The 10419-nt window shown below is 28.0% G+C and overlaps 1 protein-coding gene across 4 annotated transcripts in view; it reads right to left on the bottom strand.

The window, feature by feature from the left end:
* Nucleotides 1-10419, bottom strand: part of LOC107441423 (rho GTPase-activating protein 18) — a 276037-nt gene that overhangs the window by 94807 nt on the left and 170811 nt on the right. The window lies entirely within an intron of this gene.

Here is a 10419-nt window from a genome sequence, read left to right on the forward strand (position 1 = left end):
AAGAAAAAAAATTTAATAAAGGCAAGCAAACAAGAAAAAAAATGCGTAGGTACATAAAGTAGTAAAAACTTGTTTTAATATATACACTTTTTTGACGTTTATAGTCCTATGAAGAATTATGAGTTTCTTGTGCTTGAGGCAAAGTATGTTTATTTAGTTATCTTTAATTTTAAAAAAAGGTTCAATATGTTGTGGTGTTAAATCAAATTTTATCGCAATATCCTATTAGTGGGGTAAGGTCGTGTGATACGACTTTTTCTAAGAGAAAAAATTATTTATAAAAAATGAAAAAAAAAAGAGTTCATCAATGATTTTACAAAAGTGACATATTGTATATGTTACCGGCAAAGTATGAAACGCCGGCATTATATAGAATGCCTAGGCATTTTATATAATGTCAGACATTTTTAGGCAAAGTATGAAATAAACGTCCTGGTGAGGATATTATGTAAATGATGTGCATATTACTGTGAATGACTGAAATCGGTGAATGTTGACAATCACATAGTCGCTTTGGTGAATGTCCGAAATATTTATTACATCCGATTTGATATTTATTTATTCGTGGATATAATTACATTTATTCGATATTTTAATACTTACTGACGATAGATTAAAAGAAACATCAGTGTTTGGAGTATCGGGCAAATATATACCGGGCAATGGCACTTGACCTTGAAAAAATATCAGTGTAGGGTATACCGGGCAGTGGCACTTAACTAGACCTAGTATATATTTCGGACAATTACCAAAGGTCTAGTCATACTAGGTCTAGTTAAGTGCCACTGCCCGGTATACATTTGTCCGGCATACCTTACATTTGGCATTCTATAGAATGCATAGGCAATGCGTGAAATATAAATAATTTCACACTTTGCCGGCTAGTTTTAGGCATTATATAGAATGCCTAGGCACTCTATATAATGCCGGATTTCATACTTTGCCGGTAACATATACAACTAAACAATGAATATCTTAATTAAATCTGATAGTTTCTATGTCGAACTGTTTAGTTTCAACAGACCTTTCAATCTTAACAATCCGGTTTTACCACACTTTCCCCAACTATTCAGTTTCAGACATTTTTTTATACATTCAGTATTTTTTGTTCTTGACATTTTGACATTTTTTCTCTCCAGTTTTTAACACATTCAGTTTTTGATGTTTTTTAAAATTTTTCAAGAAAAATTTAGAGGATTATTTTAAAACATTAGAGTTGTTTAGGTCATGCAATTTCTCCTACTTATCAATAAATAAAGTTTAAAGCATTTAGAGGTTTGAGGAGCGGGCTGTAAATTAAGAACGAAACAAAAAGTGTTTATAACACCCTATATCAGAAAATAAAAAAAAAAAATAAGTAATAACTTGTATTGATCATTTTGATTATTATATGCAATAATTGCATAAAATTTCACAAGTTTAGAGTAAAGATTTGAACGTTTTTATGAGAAACAATTTTATTTTTTTGTCCTACCTAATATTTATTTTTTGCTATAATTTTAAAAACGTTCATTAAAATTAAACAAAATTTTATCATTTTTAAAATAATCACAAAATTATTATTTCAAATTTAAAAAAAAAAATTTAAATCGCGAACACTTAAAACAGTTTCTCCTTACTACGCGTACGTGAGAAACATTAAAAAAAAATTCCAATTTTTTTATAGTAATTCCTAAGTGGATCACCAAAATGGAATCATATAATTAACGGAAACATATGAAAAATCTTTAAGATAGGCTTCCAAATTGTATCGAATAATCATATATAAAAATCAAAGTTATCAATACAATTTACAAGTTTATTGCTATGTTTTCTGATATAGGGTGTTGAAAAAAAAAAAAATTTTTTTTCGTTCGCAATTTTTGCCGGCCTTTAAAACTTATAAAAGATTTAAACTCTAATATATATATATATTTTTAAATGGGTATTTAAATTCTATAAATTTTTAATTGAACAGTTAATTAATTAAAACTTAGAAAGCTGACCAAGAATAGATAGAATCTCATCATCAATTTGCGCGATTATATTCAGTAAAATTAGTGGTTTCCGATATTGCGTTAATGTAGCCCAAGCAAAATAACAACACAATAGAAAGAAAATAATTTCTTCTTAAATTTTTAATAATTTTTATTCTTTTTTTAAATACTTTTTAACTATTTCTATTTTTATTATTTTGAAAGTAGCGAAAGCCAGAAGTTTTGAGTCTTCATTAATTAATGACTGATTATCACTAAATTCCCCATTCAATACACCGGTTTTAAGAGCAAATGTTTTCAACATTTACTCCAAGAAGTAATCAATAACTGTATAAAAATAAAAAGTTAGAATTCATCACAAACTTTTATTGTATCTACATTAATATCTCGTGTGAGAAGTTTAGCTTTTTTTTCTAAATTAATGTTTTTTAAATTAATAAATATTAACTTGGAAATTTTTATGTTCTACACACATAATAAAAAATGTGAATTATTTAACGCTGAATATACCAAAATATCAATAATATAAACAAATTATCTTTTAAGATATAAAATAATTATTTGACGAATATACACCTGCACATAATTGATATTGGTACATAATTTCAACTCATAAAATATTTATAAAAACTATTTTTCATAAATTTAAAATAAGGAAGAAAAAACTATACATATTTCCAAATAGATTTATTCAGAATTTTTGAAACATTAAAAAGCGAATCAGTTTAAATTAAAACACAATAAAAACATCAGTTCTGAATTTTATAAAAATGTGGAAAAGAAGAGTATTTTTCTTGTTACAATTAAAAGAAAATTTCAAATTCAAAAAAATTACGTTGCTTTTTATATCTGGGTGTAGTTTAGTTTGGTTTTCCCTCTTTTATAAAAAAAAAATAGCACATCTGCTAGTACTGCTCTATCATCAAATCTACAGAAAAACAGGATTGGTCTACTATTTTTATTATAGTGCATTGCTATTTTTAGAATTTATATCAAAGTACGTTAATTCATAAAATTCAAGGCTGTTAAAAGAAATTATTTATGGTTTTAATTTTTTTTTTAATAATTTTTAAAATATTAATTTTTTTTAATAGTTAGTTGTAAAGAAAAATGACAGAGAGCAGCACCATATTCAATAGCTTTTCTTACTATATGTTCGAAAATCAATAAGAGATGGCAGCACTAGAAATTATTAAAATATGAGAGAAAATTTTATGAAAATACCATAATTGAAAACTAGATCAGTTATTTTCGGTTCCGTTTTATAACTATAGTTAAAATCTCCTACGAAAAAAAAAAAATTATCACCTCTTTACTATAATTACAAAATAGTTTTCTAATGTAATATCTGTGTTTTTGAAATATAGAGTTTAATGGCACAATATACCAGAACAAAACTTCACTAAACAGCAGTACAAATTCTAGGCAAAGAAAAGTATAGTAAGTTAAGTTTCACGAATAAAAAAAAACTGATATAACCTCTTAAGGGTTCTAAAATCTTTATTTTTAAAATGGCAAATATCTGGTGAGAAGGCAAATAAATTTCAGACATTTCATTGAATAGGATAGGATGGATTTTATTCCAAATGTTTATTTTCTTATATTTAAAAAAAAAAAAAACAGCATAACGGATTTTTAAAATAAATTATGACTAGAGCTTTTACTCTCTTATAAATAAACTTAATTAATATACTTTTATTTAAACTTAAAATAACTGCTATGTCAAAACCCCTAATGCTTATCATTATTATCCCTTATTTTAATATTTATATATTTTCAATATATCCTACAGATAAATTTTAATTCAATGATATATATTATAATTTTTGAATGACGTTTTGTAATAAATTTCAGTTTCAGGATTAATTAATTTTAGCTTCGCATTCAAGAAACTTTTAATTTTTATTTATAAGTTGTGAAAACAGATAATTGTCGTGGAACTATTTTATAAATTTTTTATGTACATCGCACAAAGAAAAAACACAAAATAACTTTTCATCTACGTATCAGGAGTTAATTATAATTTACCGGGACTTAAATTATTACTTAAGACAACCTATAAAAAAATTAATAATAACTATTGTCTTGCCAAAATATACAGAAATTCCAGAGTTTATGGTGCCACATAAGAGAAATATATACATAGAGATATAAATATCTCTATGTATGCATAGAGATATACATAGAGATACGTATAGGGATGAGTGTCTGCGTAGAAGATATTAATATCCAGCTTTCTGTTTTCTTATAATAGTTTTCACAATTTTTTGCACAAAGCTATTTTAAAAAATTTATTTTTTTCCGATTGCTATATTATAGTATAAAATGCAATTTTCAATAAAATTTCTTTAACACTATTTTTTTCTTGGAAAAATATCAATACTTTCCTTGGATACTGTGAAAATTTTAGTGAAGTATAACTCAAGTTGGAGTTAAACATTGCAACTATCGCCACAACAGATCGGACAAAAAAATATTCAATATTTTTTACTTCCATTTATGTATACATTTCTTAACATAGTTTAATCCAATTTTATTCCTGCGATGATATCTCTTGGTAATGCGACAATTAACTATATGAAACATTTAGATGTTGCGATTGGTGTTTTAGTGTTATCTAGTTTCAGTATTATATCCTCGTTGTACGAAACATAGCTTAGATGTTGCGATTGGTGTTTTAGTGTTATCTAGTTTCTGTATTATATCCTAGCTGTATGAAACTTAGCTTAGATGCTGCGATTGGTGTTTTAGTGTTATCTAGTTTCTGTATTATATCCTAGCTGTTTGAAACTTAGCTTAGATGCTGCGATTGGTGTTTTAGTGTTATCTAGTTTCAGTATTATATCCTAGCTGTTTGAAACTTAGCTTAGATGCTGCGATTGGTGTTTTAGTGTTATCTAGTTTCAGTATTATATCCTCGTTGTACGAAACTTAGCTTAGATGTTGCGATGGGTGTTTTAGAGTTATCTAGTTTCAGTATTATATCCTCGTTGTACGAAACTTAGGTTAGATGTTGCGATTGGTGTTTTAGTGTTATCTAGTTTCAGTATTATATCCTCAATGTACGAAACTTAGCTTAAATGTTGCGATTGGTGTTTTAGTGTTATCTAGTTTCAGTAGATAGAATTACTAGTACAAGATTTATAGTGGAATATTTAATAAATCACAGCAGAAGACACAAATTACGTAGAAACTTTTTAAAAAAATTACCCTCAAAACCGTAGCTTTATTAGTTTATAAAGTATTATAAAGGAAGAGCAGAAGCCGATTAGTAGATTTTTTTTAAATAAATAAAATTAAAATATTAGTTCCATTTAGCATTTATAATTTCCAACAATAGGGTTTTAACTTTTTCCAAGCATTGAGGAAACTATGCAATGGCATCGATGGTTCAGCCTTCTTTGTCATTAATGCCATAAACTTTATGCAAATTACAAAAAGGGGGAAAAGAAAACTAAATATCAAAGAAAGTCAAAGCATTTCTTTTTCAATAAGCGTTCAGAGCAGAAAAAATAGTAGAATTCATCAAATTGATGTCTAACTGTCACAATGTATTAAAAAAACAACAACAAAATGTCCGGTTGATGGAATTGCTTTTAAAATTGTTGCTTAATTAACATTTTTTTTAGTTTTCCTTGTTGTTATTTTTAGGTACTGCTTTCGATCATAAGTGAGAATTTAATTTCCTTTTGAGAATTCTGTATTTAGACTAGTTTAATGCTGCGTGGTTTTATTGAGGAATGTTACATTCATTATTTTAAAATTAAACAAGTGTTTCTACTCGAAACAAACAATCAACTTCTGAACAAAATTTTACAAGCTGCAACCAATCCATGCAAATCGTTTTCTCGAGAACGAAAACTGCCAAATATTGTTTATAATTTACGCTTGAATGCTCACCGTGTATCCTTAGCCGACAATGAAACAAATTTTCATGCGTGCCATCATGTTATCAGATTAATAATAGATATTTCACCATTCACATGATTTCTTTCACATCTATTTTTGTTGATAACAAGAACTAAGTTGTGAAACGATGCAGGTTGGTAGGTTGATTGCACAATGGGCTGTTGACTACGGTCTTGGAAACATCTCTGAGGACGATTCCAAGACATGCCATGGCAATTTTGACCCTCTGCAGAGAGGATGACTCCCCTACTATGATAGTCCTACGACCGGCTCTCGAAGTTTAGCACATTATGGTAGAACAGTTTAATGAGGACCGATACTGCACACCGTCGGTCCCTACGCAGAGTGATCAAAGTGGTCACCCACCCGCTTACTGACCGCAGTCAGTGATGCTTTACTTCGGTGTTCTACAGAGAACCGCGTCCTCATTGCGGGACGTGAAATGATGCAATATACAGTAGTAAAAGTATATACTAAGTCTTCCTTTTATTCTTAAATTATGCTTTGTCTCGATTAACAGTCGCACAATATAGTTCTTTAAATATATAGAGCTGCAGCTATCCCGAAATATGAAAAAAGAACATAACTGCGTTTCCAACTAGCGTGGCAAGAAACCCACAGATTTTAAAAGATTGGGGGAAAATTCAAAATTTTTAAGGAATACAAACTCGGAATTTTGAAGGCAAACAAAACCTACCTATTTTCAATATAAATCGAGAAATTTATCGTAACAGCTGCAAAAGGAAGATAGAATTTAAGCAGTGCGTAAATTATAATTCAACTGCTATGCTTTTCAGTATATTCATGATTATACAATTGCTATACTGTTTAAAAATTCATTTGTATTTTTTCCAACAGCAAATCGCACAGCTTGTTTAAAAAATAAAATATTTTTATTTAAATATTTAAAGTGGTCGCAAATTTTTGCTATTCATTCAATTATGCTACAAAAAACGATTATTACATCCATTTCTCGGCGAAAAGCCGAGAAAATCTGTAAAAAAAAAACAGCCATTAGAAACGGTGGGACATTATGCTTAATTAACCTGGATATTTTCTATTATTGGCTACTACTTTCGGTTTTAAAAAAATCATGTTAAAATGATATCAGATTGATAAAAATAATCTATATTAATAATAGAATGTAAAGTGCGTAAAACAAAAAACGGACCAGCCCAAGTAACTTTTGATCTAATGATTGGATCTTCACGTTCTAAGACTCAATTTTAATGATTTGAGAGGTCGACCTCAAATATGCTAATTAATTCGTGCAGACGATATTTTAAGTTAAAATATCTGACACAAAAACGCACTTTATCTGCATAAACATACTTTTTTAAAAATGGATCAAATTTTGATCTTTAAAATATAGGGGGTAGCCGCAATCTGGGAAATATGGTCCCAATTGATTGGGCAGTAGATGTATTCAAAGTTTGGTCCCCTTAAAATTAATTTTACTTTTTGCTTATTTTGCGATTTCTAGAGAACTTTTTAAGAGAGTAGAAAAATATTTGCACGCAATTATAATATTTATTTATCCAAAGATAATTCTATGCAAATCATAACTTTTAGTAAATATTCTTTATTTTTTATAATTTTATGTAATGATAGTCGAAAGTTTTTAAATTGTAAGGTATACCATTTTCACAGCATTTTAGATAAAGTAATTTCGCATAGCAAAATACAAAATTCGAGCAAAATCGGTCTAATAGCTCCTGAGAAATTGAATTTCAAAAAATTCCGATGCTTAAAATTCGATTTCTCAAGAACTATTCGACCGATTTTGCTCAAATTTTGAATTTTGCCACATAAAATTACATTCTTAAAAATAATGCAAAAAATTTTATACCTTACTATTCACAAATTTTTTGACCATTCTGTAATAAAATAATAAAAAATAATAAATATTTATCAAAAATATTTTTACATGGAATTTTCTTAGAATAAACTAATTTTATAATTGTGTGCAAAAACTTTTCACTTCGCTTAAAAAGTTCTCGAGATATAGTGAAATATGAAAAACTATTATTAATGAGTACAAACTCTTCTGACAAAACTATTACGACCATATTTACCAGATCTCAGCTACCCTTCATATTTTGGGGTCAAAAATCCGATACCGTCGAAAAAAAAGGCATCTTGTTTAGAGAAAGCACGTTTTTGTCTCCGATTTCGTAATTTAAAATATCGTCTGTACTTATTAATTAGCATATTTAAGGTCATCCCTTTGAGCCATTAAGATTGGAGTTCTAGAACGCGAAGATCCAATCATTATATTAAAAGTAATTCAGGGTGGTCCATTTTTTATTTTGTGTACAGTACAAGAATGTTTTAATTTTGAAAAAAAAATGTTAAGAATTAAATAGTTAAGTCAGATTTTTTTTTTTTTTTTTTTAAAAAAAAAGGGGAACATGAGCAAAAATCGAGAAAAATTGGATTTAACTGGATAAAAAAAACCTTTGCTCACCTAACTTAATGTTTCTCTAGCGCTTTAAATGTTTTGGGAGCATCGAAATGTATATACACCTTTAAAAAACCCGCCCTCAGACAGGTAGCGAATTTACTGAAAAAGTTTAATAGTTTCAAATGTTCCACGCAATCTAAGTTGTTTTATGAAACTCTTTTTCAGAAAAATTATTAAGTTACTGTTTAAATGCCTTAAAATCGAAGCAAATCCCTAATCTTGTACTATATATCCATCTTACTATAAAGAATAAACTGCACTTAGAAACAGATAAAAGCTTAAATATATTAAACCTTTCTAAAAATCGCCAATTTGGCAAGATTTTTTTACCTAAATAAAAATTATCAAATTTAATAAATAACTCTCAATTTTTTCTAATTTTAATGTGGCCAGATAAACGTTGGGTTAACTATTTAATAATTAAAAAATTAGAACACAAGCCCTTTTCGTTTTCACCAAACTGTGACTTTTCCACTTTTTGAGCTTTTGTGCCATTTTCACGGTGGTTGAAGATAGGCTTAACTTGACCTAGAAATCTTGCAATGCAGTTCAGCTATGAAACAGCATACTTTTCACAAAAAGGACGTAATTTCATGGCAAAAGAAACTTAACTTGATTAATTAGTCTTAATTTGATTATAAAAATGGAAAACCCGAAATCTTCAGACGGATATAAATCTGTATCCAGAAATGAAATGTTTAAAAGCACCTTTTACCCGAGTTAAATAGAACATCGTATCATGTTTTGTTTTTTCTTTCTTCGCGTCAAAACAAGAATCTCTTGTTTTTATTTTTCCAAGAAAATCCAAACACGTTCACATATTTGCAATCACATTTTTCCTATGCTTCTTCCTTAAAAAAAAGTCATTAGCAAGTTTTGCATCGCTGCACATGTAAGGTAAAACCTTTTTGAAAGATGTTAAAAGCTGCAAAGATATTGTTACTAATCATACGATATTAATTATACAAAAGAAACTAAAATAAAATAATTCTTTCATGCGTTTGTAAACCTTAAGCGATCACTAATTCATGGACAATTCGGAAAGATTTATTAATTTAAGTAACCACGTTATTTATCGGAAATTTTAATATAATTGTAATTTGGTTTTCTATAGTAAAGCAAGTTTGAAGTAAGAAAATAACCTAAGAACTCTTATAAACTAATAGAGGAGTATCTCTTCATAGGAATTTTAAAAGCACTTTAATTTGTCTATATTTAGTTTCCAAAAAAAAAAAAGTGGTAAGTCAACGGAAAAACGTTACGTGTCTGCTATAGTATAGATACAACTATACTTGTGTTACGAGTCTATTTTACTAGTTTATTTTTCGAAACATATCAAACGTCACAAAATTCCAGCGGATCATGCAAAGTTAAAATAGTCATGACGAAATTGAAACAAATGAATAAGCGTCGAAACATGAATACATCTGTTACAGCCACTCTTTATCATTTTTAAAAGTAAAAACATTTGTGAGAATTCAAACCTGCGTTTATCTCTCAAAGTTAAAGTTCTATTTTAGAAAGAGAAAAAATTAAATTACTATGAATTAACTTTTACCATCGCTATTTGACAATGTTACATTACTATAAACATGGTAGAACTTAAATAAAAACCAAACGAAATTTCAAAAATAAGCATGTCAGCAAAAACAGTACTTCTTCAAGGGACACACTGCCCTGCTAACATGCTGGTGTGCTTCAAAGCAAGCAAAATAAAGCATGGTTTTCTTATAAGTTTGTTTTAATTTTTTGTTATGGAAACATTCGAACAATTCATTGCCTAAATAACAATTTAAGATATGAGACTTAAAATTGAAATGTTCACAAAAGCAATTTTATTAACTAATTCGCGCTAAAGGAATTTTTAATCACCATAAAAAAATATTTCCGTTTTTCATTATAAATAAAAAGAAAAGGGATGATTTTAAATATGAAAGTCAATAACCTACTATTAATAATTAAAAATATGACCCGAACAAAAACAAATTCTTAATTTAGAATGCCCCATACAGAGAACTATGACGAAAACGAGTATTTTAATTCAGTCAATTTTACATGGATTCCATGTTA

This window comes from Parasteatoda tepidariorum, chromosome 5 (assembly GCF_982258835.1).
Source record: "Parasteatoda tepidariorum strain Cologne lab strain chromosome 5, Ptep-v5.0, whole genome shotgun sequence".
NCBI lineage: Eukaryota > Metazoa > Arthropoda > Arachnida > Araneae > Theridiidae > Parasteatoda > Parasteatoda tepidariorum.